Here is an 11,333-nt window from a genome sequence, read left to right as displayed (position 1 = left end):
AGGGAAGATCTGTGAGACTCTCAATACTTTACCTTAGATTTCCTCCTGCAAAAAGAATCCATCCAAAACTGGAGAGGTTTCAGAGCCAGAAAAATCACTAAAAGAAACAAACCATTTTTTTCTAGTGTATGTGTGTTTTTTTTTAATGCCAAATTAACCCCATGTCCTTCTGAATATTAAATCGCTTTGTTTATCCCATGTTACATCCTCTTAGGAGTTGAGGAACCTGGTAGTCAAAAAAAGCCCCATTCCCCACTTTTCCCAAGATGATTAAGAAGAATAAAGTAAATCAGAGCTTCCTGTTTCTTCAATGGAAATTACCTTTAATTCACTAAGAAATTATATCATGGCAGATAAACTGTGACATGCAGGGAGATTTCCAAGCCTTATTTTGTCCTGTTTGTATTAAAAATTATGCCTTATCTTTCTATCATTGTGTTTATATAATATTATTTTATTCCCATCAAATATAGCACTCTCAAAAAGACATTACTTTTTCTTCATTTTATAAACCAAATCAAATTTCATCTCTATTCAATAACTAGGTAACAAATATCTTCTAGGGGCCAGATACCTTTTGGGAGTCTGGGCTACAAAGAATCAGACAAGCCTCCTGACCTCAAAATATCTGTCTCTAACAGAAGCATTGATGGGTTATGAGAATCACATCCCTGACTTAGATGTTCCTAAAGCCCTGTTCTAAGCCTGGAACCCAGTGGTTAAAAGCTACAGTCCCCATTGCAGTTGGCTAGCTGCATAGCAGTTCATCTGGGAACTTCACTTTGTGTATCAATTGCAGGGGACTACTCAGGGGTCATTTTGACATCCTTATCCATCCTGCTTCCCTTTACAGGTCTGTTTGTACCTAAACTGTCCTAGACACATGGTTACTTTCTCATCTTAGGTAGATTCCACCTGCAATCTTAGGCTATTTTTCATAACTTTTTTTTATTGTAGTAAAATAGATATAACATAAAAGTTACCATTTTAACCATTCTTAAGTATACATATATAATGCCACTGAAGTGGCATTAAGTACTTTCACCTTGTTGTGTAACCACCACCAGTTTCTATCTTCAGACATTTTCCGTTATCCTAGACTGAAGCTCTATACCCATCAAACAGTAACTCCTCATTCATTACCTGTCCCTTCAGCTCCTAGGCAACCACCATTCTGTTTTCTCTCTCTCTGAATTTGACTCTTCTAGGTACTTCATTGGCATGGAATCATACAATATTTATCCTTTGGTGTCCAGCTTATTTCACTAAGCATAATGTTTTCAAGGTGCATCAGGTATCAGAATTTCTTTTTTAAGGCTGAAAAATATTCTGGTACATGTATATACCATAGTTTGTTTATCCATTCACCCATCATTTTTCATAGCTCTTAAAGATGATTGCCCTTCATTCCCCTTTGCTGCAACTAAAATTGTTTTTCCTAACCTCAATAGTAATAAATATGAGAAATTTGGTAAATAATCAATTAAAAACAAGTACGCTGACTCTTACAGGCTTATGCCATAATTTGCCAATGGCAATGAATAAGAGACATCTTGTGAGAGCATCTATAAAAGCATTTTATTTGACTGGATCACTAGATGAAACGTGGTTTAGGGCTTGCCTGGTGGCTCAGATGGTAAAGAATCTGCCTGCCAATGCAGGAGACCTGGGTTCAATCCCTGAACTGGGAAAATCCCCTAGAGCAGGAAATGGCAACCCACTCTTTCCTGAAGAATCCCATGGACAGAGGAACCTGGTAGGCTACAGTCTATGGGGGTGCAAAGAATCAGACGTGACTGAGCAACTAACACTAAAGTGCACTAAGTGGTTTATATAGAGTAGTTTGTACTTTCCAAAAATCTGAACCAGGGATACATTAAGCAGATCTAATAGGTGACTAGCCACCTCCTTTTTCAGTGACCCATTTTTCCCAGCTTGGCACCTATGAGAGTTCTTAATGTCTTAACAGTGTCTAAACCACCTTTGGGGAGGAACTTAAAAACTGTTGCATAACGGCTCAACACAAATCACTGAATTATTTCCCATTGGAACTATTGTATTTTTTAAGCCTTCCCACTAATTGTGGAATGAAGAGTTTTGTCTTGACTTGCGGGAATTTGAAGCATCAATATAGATAATCTGGGGTTTAGGAGGAGTGGGTTGACGTGATTCATTGCAGCCTCCTCTATTGAATCCTGTTCCACTGGATAATTCCTGAACTCCATTACCTAGATTTTGAACTCTGAATTCCCCTCTATTTCTGTATTTCCCTATATTTCTCCTGAATCTTCTTTCTTGTCATCACAACCTCTAGTTTCTGGGTCTCCAAGTCTATTCTAATTATTCATTAACTTGCTCCTGGGTTGCTTGCTTAACTGTTTCAAATATACTATACTTGCTTAGCTTGCTTTCGTAACCTCTCCACTCTACCTGCCCCAGGAATTCACATACTTGGCTTACCTCAATTATGCTTCTTTACCGCTGTTACCACAGAAGTTCAAGTGGTCTGACAAGTTAACGGAGTCCACTAAGAAACTTCTTTGCTTAGTCGCTCCCAGGAGTCCACTGCTGCTCAGCAATCCTTTTATTGTTTTCCTAATGGACCCTCTACTGAACTCTCAATAGCTATTTCTCTTCCACTCTTCTAAAGTTCTGTATCCCACCACTTCTATATCACTTTCAGAAAAGAACCTTCAAAAGATTGGTTAAAATGACAGACACTAAAGTCATTATAGCTTGAGTTTTTATCCCAGCTCTTCCACTTCTCCCTTGACAACCTCAGTCACTCTGATCAGCTTCCTCATCTATAAAAATAGTGATCATAGAACCTACCTATAGGCTGTTGAGAGTTTTATACATGTGAGTTGAGAGTTAATAAATGTGTGAAGAGTTAATATATGTGTTAAGAGTTAATATGTGTGTGAAGTGCTTGGACCTGGGCATAGCATATAGTATTCTATGTATGACAGGTATTACTGTTACAACCTTGTTTAGATATTCAAAGCCAGTAGACACTCTTTTCTCTCTTCCCCCAAAGAGGAAGTGTATTATATCTCCTTTTGGGGCCAACACTGCTTATATTCTTGATCTCATCTCTTTTGCTCCCTGAACTCTAAGTAACTGAATGATTACTGAGTGCCAAAGACATTACACATTGTGTGAGCATGTGAATACAACAGTGAAAAAAAATACACAAAATCCCTCACCTTCATGGACCTTACATTCTAGTAAAGAGAGGACAAATTAGTAAACGATACCATATATCAAGTGGAGGTTAAGTGCTAGGGAGAAAACCAAAGCTGAGATGGTGAGTCGGTAATGAGAAGGATGGAAGTGAGGATTCCACTTCAAATGCAACGGTCAGGAAAGGCCTCACCAGGAGTTTATTAATAGAGAACTGTCTAGAAGACCAGGAAGTGAGCTGTGTATATCTAGACAAAGACACCTGAACCACTGCAAGGCTGAGAGGTGCACTTTACTGAGATGGAAACAATTAGGAAAAGGTGGTTTTGGAGAAAAAGAGCTATTGTGTTTTTGTTCCATTTTGGATGCTAGTCAGAAATCCAAGTAGGGATCTCAAATAAACAGGTGAATGTAGTTCTCTGAGGTTCAGAGCAGAGGTCTGACTGGTAAATTTCATCTTACCTTGATGCCACGTCATCAGCATGGCATTTAAAGCCATGAGTCCACGTGAGATCACTGATGGAGTGAGCGTGGGAATAGAATGGACTGAGGGGATGCTCCAGCATTCGGGCAGACTGCGGGTGGCAGGGGACCAGTACAATGAGAAGTAAACAGTGAGGTAGAAAGAGAATCAGAAGAGTGGGCTTTACAAACCATCCCAAAGTGGAGTTGTATAAAACAACCACCATTTTATTATGCTCTCAGATGGTGTGGTCAGGTATTGGGACATGATATGGCAGGGATGGGAATGTCTAGAAGCTTAGTTGGGAAGACCCAAATGACTGAAGTGACTCAAGGCCAGAGGACTAAAATCATCTAGAGGCTCTTCACTTAAGTATGTGGTGCTCAGGCTGTGATGACTTGAAAGCTGGGATGAGCTGGGACAACTTGTGGCCTCTTCAGGTGGCTTGGACTTTGTCACAGCCAGGTGGTCTTAGGATAAATTCCTTAAATGGGGGCTCAGGATTCCAAGGGTGAGTGTTCCTACTAAACAAGGCAAAAGCTGCAAGGCCTGTTTTGTTTTTGCCTTTTTTCTTTTTAACAGCTTAATAGAGATACAGTTTAAATACCATATAATTCCCCCATTCAAAAGTTTATACTCATAGAATTTTCCAACCACCACTACAATTAATTTCAGAACATTTTAATTACCCACAAAAGAAACCCTGTGTACATTTAGCCATCACCCCAAATCCCTGCCATCTTCCCCCAACCCTGTGGAACCACCAATTTACCTTCTTTATAGTAAAAAGTGTAGATTTGCCTGTGCATGCGTGCTCAGTTGCTCAGTCGTGTCTGACGCTCTGTGACCCCATGGATGGTAGCTCACCAGACTCCTATGTCTATGGGATTCTTCAGTAATACTGGAGTGGGTTGCCATTTCTTCCTCCACCAGATCGTCCTCGCATCTGTCACATCTCCTGCATTGTCAGATGCATTCTTTACCACTGCACCAGCCTGTTCTGGACATTAAATAGAATGTAATTACATGTAGAATCACAAATGAAATCACACACGACTTGTGGCCTTTTGTAACTGGCCACAAAACAATACTTAGCATAATGTTGTAAGGTTCATCCATGTTAAAGAATAAATCAGCATTTTATTTTTTTAATTGCAAATAATATCCCATTGTATAGCTGTAACACATTGCGTTTATCCAGTCATCAGTTGATGGACATTTAGATTTTTTCACTTTTTGGCTATTATGAAAAATGCTGCTACGAACACTGGCTACAAGTTTTTATGTGAACATATGTTTTAATTTCTCTTGGGTATATGCCTACAAGTGGAAGTGCGGCTCATATCACAACTCTATGTTCAACAATTTGAGGAACTTCCCAACTGTTTTCAGAGCAGCTCTACCCTTTTACATCCTCAACAGCAATGAATAGGGTTCCAATTTTCTCACATCCTTGTCAACACTTGTTATTACATTTTTATTATTGCCATCCTAGTGGGTGTGAAGTGCATCAAAATTTTTAATTGGGTAAAAAATATATATATAAAACATAAAATTTACCATCCTAACCCTTTAAAAATGTATAGTTTAGCAATGTTAATACATCACACTGTTGCACAACAGATCTCCAGAACTTCCATTTTGCAAAACTGAAACTCTGCACCCTTTAAATAACAACTCCCTATTTCCCTTTCATGCCAGTCTCTGGCAACTACCATTCTACAGCATAACTCTGGTTTTAATTTGCACTTGCCTAATGGCTAATGTTAAGCATCTTTTCATGTGCTTATTAGCCATTTGTGCATTTATTCAGACTTATGACCCATTTTAAAATTGAATTGACTTTTTGTTCTTGACTTGTAAGGGTCTATATTCTAAATACAAGTCCTTTATCAGATATATGATTTACAAATATGTGCTCCTGTTCTTTGAGGAGTATCTCTTTTCATTTTCTTTGTGGTGCTCTTTGAAGCATGAAAGTTCTTAATATTAATGAGGTTCAACTTAGCTGTTTTTTCTTTTGCTACTGTTTTGTTGTCACATCTAAGAAAGTTTTGCCTAACTCAAGGTCACAAAGGTTTAATCCTATTTCTTTTTAAGTTTTATCATCTAGGTCAATAATCAATTTTGAGTTAAATTTTGTATATGATATGATTCAACTTCATTTGCACATGGAAATCCTCAACAAAATATTAGCAAACCAAATTCAACAATAATGAAGAGAATCATACATTGTGATCAACTGGAATATTTCCAGGGGGGGTGAAAGCTGCTTCAACATATGCAAATTTATCAGTGTGATACACCACATTAACCAAAGGATAAAATTCAGATGATAAAATCTTAAAAGTACTGAAGAATCACTGCAGTAATTTTAAACAGAGCAATACGGTCAGATACGCATTTAAGAAATGTCAGTATTAGAAATGCTTTGAATGTAGCGATCTACAAAGTGGAACGTGGGGAAAAGATTGGAATTCATGTTTATTTTTATCTGCATAAGAAATTAAATTTTACTAAACTTGGATTAGCTGCAGAACATGTCAATTACTTATGAATAAATATATAAACTTGTAGGATACTTTAGAGTTTGAAATGGGAGAAGACTAACAATGGGAAAATCAGGATTGAGATACTATTACAGTAATCCAGTTGAGAAACAGCAAGATCCTAAGGACTTGATCAATTTGGATCATGGAGATGGGAGGTCTAGTTCAGTTCAGTTCAATTCTGTTTCTCAGTCATGTCCAACTCTTGGCAGTCCCATGGACTGCAGCATACCAGGCTTCCCTGTCCATCACCAACTCCCAGAGCTTGCTCAAACTCATGTCCATTGAGTCGGTGATGCCATCCAAGCATCTCATCCTCTGTTGTCCCCTTCTCCTCCTGACTTCAATCTTTCCTAGCATCAGGGTCTTTTCCAATGAGTCAGTTCTTCACATCAGGTGGCCAAAGTATTGGAGCTTCAGCTTCAGCATCAGTCCTTCCAATGAATATTCAGGATTGACTTCCTTTAGGATTGATTGGGTTTGATCTTCTTGAAGTCCAAGGGGTCTAGGATAGCTGTTAGTTGTGGGCTGGGTGAAGTTGATAACAGTTGGTAAAACTGGTAAGACTCTTTCTTATTCATGTTTGTGCACTCAGAACACCATCTATTCATCTAATGAATATTTGGGTCTTATTTGGATTAGCTGCTGTGCTTAGTGCTAGAGCCAGAGGATGAACAAGATACGTGAGGTCTTTGCCCTTGTGGAATTCACTTGGATGAGTGGAGGAGACTAACAATAAATAGTAAATTTAACAAATAAGATGATACTGCTTATGCTGCATACTCCAAAGAAAAAAAGCAAGTTACCAGGTAACTAGGTAGGATGGTGTTGGTGGAGGTCTCTCTGAAGAGCCTACAATTGAGCTGAGCCCTAAGGGTTAAGGAAACCAGCCTTGTCAGAAGCCTGGGCACAGGATATTGGATGGAAGAAGCAAAAAACACAATATGAAAAGGAGCTTGTGTGGTAGAGGAAGAGAGAAAAGTCCTATGGGCCTGGAAGTGGGTAAAGGAGGAGGAGGTATGTGGATGTGGTTGGAGAGAGGGCAAAGCCTTGTTGTGAGAAGGCGTCAGGATGGTCTTCCTGCAGTGGGAAGACATCGGAGAGTCAAAGCAGGGAGGCAAGCTTGTTGCACTTTTAAAAGACTGAGGGGGAATGCATTTGGCGGGGGGTGGAAGGGGCAGAATCAGGAGTTCAGTTTTAGGCATTTAAAGTTTGAGCTGTGTTGTTAAGCCTACATTTAGGCTTGTTTCACTTATTTAGTTGAATTTGCAGGCATTTAGCTTTGTCTCTCTTTACTGTATAGGTCGTATGGAAGTTCTGCAAATCCACACGAGGCACTGGACTGACTGTCAGTCACGTTTGGGGAGGAGGAATAGCTCTCATATGCTTTTGACGCTCTGAGCACTTTGTATTTGTGCCAGCAATTGCTATTGCCTCTCAGCTGCAAACCCACCCTTCTATATTTGGCTTTGTGATGCTGGGGTGTGTGTAGGTGCTCAGTCGATAAGTCGTATCTAACTCTTGTGACCCCATGGACTGTAGTCCGCCAGGCTCCTCTGTGCATGGGGTTTCCTAGGCAGGAATACTGGAATAGGTCACCACTTCCTTCTCCAGGGGATCCTCCCGACCCAGGGATTGAACTCACCTCTCCAGCTCGGCAGGCGGATCCTTTACCACCACACTACCCGGGAAGCCCGAAGCTGGGGTAAGACTCTGCACACCACACTTCTGCTTTGTCAGTGGGCTCCCTAGGAGGCTTTGTAAACTAGAACAATAGAGGGAAACTGGAAGACAGGAGGAAGAAGGGATTTGTTCCTTTCTGTTGGTTTCCTGTGAGCTTCATGCTGACTTCCTATTTCTGTGAGCATCACTCAAGCCTCGCTTCTTTACCTTGACAGTGCTGGTTGATTCCAGGAGTGGCAGTTGAAACCAGATTGCAGTCCTCTCAACATTTGCCAAACCTGCCTCCTCAACCCATTGAGGACACCGTCCCCAGCCTAGCAGTGCCCCCTCCTCAGAGACCTGAGTTCTAGGTCTGAGGAGCCCCTCCTCCAAACCTCTAAGTTTTTATAATTCCTTCTTCACTTTGTTTCCCCAGCCCTCTGGGTGATAGCTGCTTCCTGCAATTGGTTCCTGTGAGAAACCTTCATGTACTTTGGACTTTTCAGCAACCAACTCTTTATATTCATGGTCTATGATAAAAAATAACTAGTGGTTTCTGTTTCCTGGCTACACTAATTGATACAATTAGATATTACCTCCTAGATACCTGGCTCAATTTACACAGCAGACAGAAAACTGAGACCAACTTAGGTTGAATAGCGCATATCACACATCCACTAAGTGGTAGAGTTAGGATTTGAATCCAGTTCTGCTTTGTTTTATTTTGCCTGAAGCTTGTGCTCATAATCACTAATCACCTTCCTACATTGGCTGAAAAGTACCTGGCTTTTCAATATTGAACTGTGGGTACAATTTTAAATTCTTTCTTCATTTTTATTGTTTTCCTTGTTCTTTTTTTAATGTATTTATTTTTTAATTGTAGGATAATTGCTTTACAGAATTTTGTTGTTTTCTGTGAAACATCAACATGAATCAGCCATACGTGTACATATGTCCCCTCCTTCTTGAACCTCCCTCCTATCTCCCTCCCCATCCCACCCCTGTAGGTTGATACAGAGCCCCTGTTTGAGTTCCCTGAGACATACAGAAAATTCCCATTGGCTATCTGTTTTACATATGGTAATACAAATTTCCATGTTACTCTCTCCATATATCTCACTCTCTCTTCCCCTCTCCCCATGTCCATAAGTCTGTTCTCTATGTATGTTTCTCCACTGCTGCCTTACAAATAAATTCATCAACCCATTATCAGACCCAGCATTTCCCAACCATATCCCAAGCAACACTATACTACAAGAGCTATGAAGAATGTGTTCTGGGCTCCAGTAACTTTAGGACCTGCCATATACTGTATTCTCCAGAAGAGCACAATAAACGTTAGCATAACAAAGGCTCTGAGGAATTTTGGAATAAAATTTAAAAGTGCAACCAGGCAGTTTCTCATAAATTTTCTAACTAGGGACATTCCAAGGATGTGGAAAGTGTGGGATTAATCAATATTTAACATATCCTATGCAACTGAAGCAACTTAGCAGCAGCAGCATGCAACAGTAGTATCTGGTTAAGAGAAAGTTGGTGCCAGCAGTCTTGGAATGTTCTCATCACAGAGAGGTTGCTTTAAAGAATATTGGAGAAGGGGAGTCTGATCTTTGTTTAGATTATAGAAATATGACTTTAGATGTGTACATTACAAAATTTCAGCTATTTAGGGATTGTTAGGGAGTTTGGGATGGACATGTACACACTGCTCTGTTTAAAATGGATAACCAACAAGGACCTACTGCATAGCACAGAGAACACTGCTCAATGTTATGTGGCAGAGTGGATGGGAGGGGAGTTTGGGTGAGAATGGATACATGTATATATATGGCTGAGTCCCTTTGCTATCTACCTGAAATTATCACAACATTGTTAATCAGCTATGTGCATGCTAAGTCACTTCAGTCGTGTCTGACCCTTTGTGACCCTGTAGACTGTAGTCCGCCAGGCTTCTCTGTCCATGGGCACTTCTTCAGGCAAGAAAACTGGAGTGGGTTACCATGCCCTCCTCCAGGGGATCTTCCCAATCCAGGGATCAAACCCGTCTCTTATGTCTCCTTCATTGGCAGGTGGGTTCTTTACTACTAGCGCCCCTGGGAAGCCTGTTAATCAGCTATGTTATTGTTCAGTCACCTAGTCGTGTCTGACTCTTTGCGACGCCATGGACTGACTGCAGCACGCGGGCCTCTGGTTCCTCACCATCTTCCGAAGTTTGCCCAAATTCATATCCATTGCATCGGTGATACCATTCAGCCATCTCATCATCTGATGCCCTCTTCTCCTTCTGCCCTCAGTCTTTCCCAGCATCTAGTGAGTCAGCTGTTTGCATCAGATGAATGAAGTACTGGAGTTTCAGCTTCAGCATCAGTCCTTCTAATGAGTATTCAGGGTTGATATCCCTTAAGATTGACTGGTTTGGTCTCTTGCTGTCCAAGGGACTCTCAGGAGTCTTCTCCAGCACCACAGTTCAAAAGAATCAACTCGTCAGCTCTCTGCCTTCTTTACAGTCCAGCTCTCACAACCTTATCTGACCACTGGGAAGATCATAACCTTGACTATACAGGCCTTTGTTGGCAAAGTGATGTCCCTGCTTTACAACACACTGTCTAGATTTGTCATAGTTTTCCTACCAAGAAGCAAACATCTCTGATTTCAAGGCTGCAGTCACCATCCACAGTAACTTTAGAGCCCAAGAAGAGGAAATCTGTCACTACTTCCACCTTTTCCCCTTCTCTTTGCCATGAAGTAATGGAGTCAGATGCCATGATCTTAGTTTTTTAATATTTAGTTTTAACCCAGCTCTTTCATTCTCCTCATTCATACTCATCAATCATCTATACTCCCATACAAATAAAAAATGATCAGCTATACTCCAATACAAAATAAACAGCTTAAAAAATAAAGAGGAGTTTGTTAACTTAGAAAAAAATGTCAGTTGTTAGGTTAGTAAAAAAGTAATTGCTGTTTTGCATTGTTGAACTTTGCCATTCGATATTGGAATGCACTCAAACAAATGTGGTTATACATCATATTAATGTGCATTTCTCACTTTATGTTTTTGTTTTTTGTTTTGCTAATGACATACCTGCTATTTATTTTATATTTATTTTAGACTATAGAAATGATGTTAGACAGAAAGCAGATTTGAGCAATTTTTTTATTGAGTTCAAAATGAGTCATAAAGCAGCAGAGAACACTCGAGACATCTACAATGCATTTGGCCCAGGAACTGCTAACGAAATAAATGTACAGTGTAGTGGTGGTTCAAGAAGTTTTGTAAAGGACACAAGAGACCTGAAGACAAGGAGCATAGTGGCTGGCCATCGTAAGTTGACAAGGACCAATTGAAAGCAATCATCAAATCTGACTTTCTTATAGCTACACGAGAAGTTGCCAAAGAACTTAACGTGGACAATTCTATGGTCATTAGGCATTTAAAGCAAATTGGAAAGGTGAAAAACCTCGATAAGTGGGTG

This window comes from Dama dama, chromosome 12 (genome assembly GCF_033118175.1).
Source record: "Dama dama isolate Ldn47 chromosome 12, ASM3311817v1, whole genome shotgun sequence".
NCBI classification, from domain to species: Eukaryota; Metazoa; Chordata; class Mammalia; order Artiodactyla; family Cervidae; genus Dama; species Dama dama.
This window is presented reverse-complemented; position numbering follows the sequence as displayed.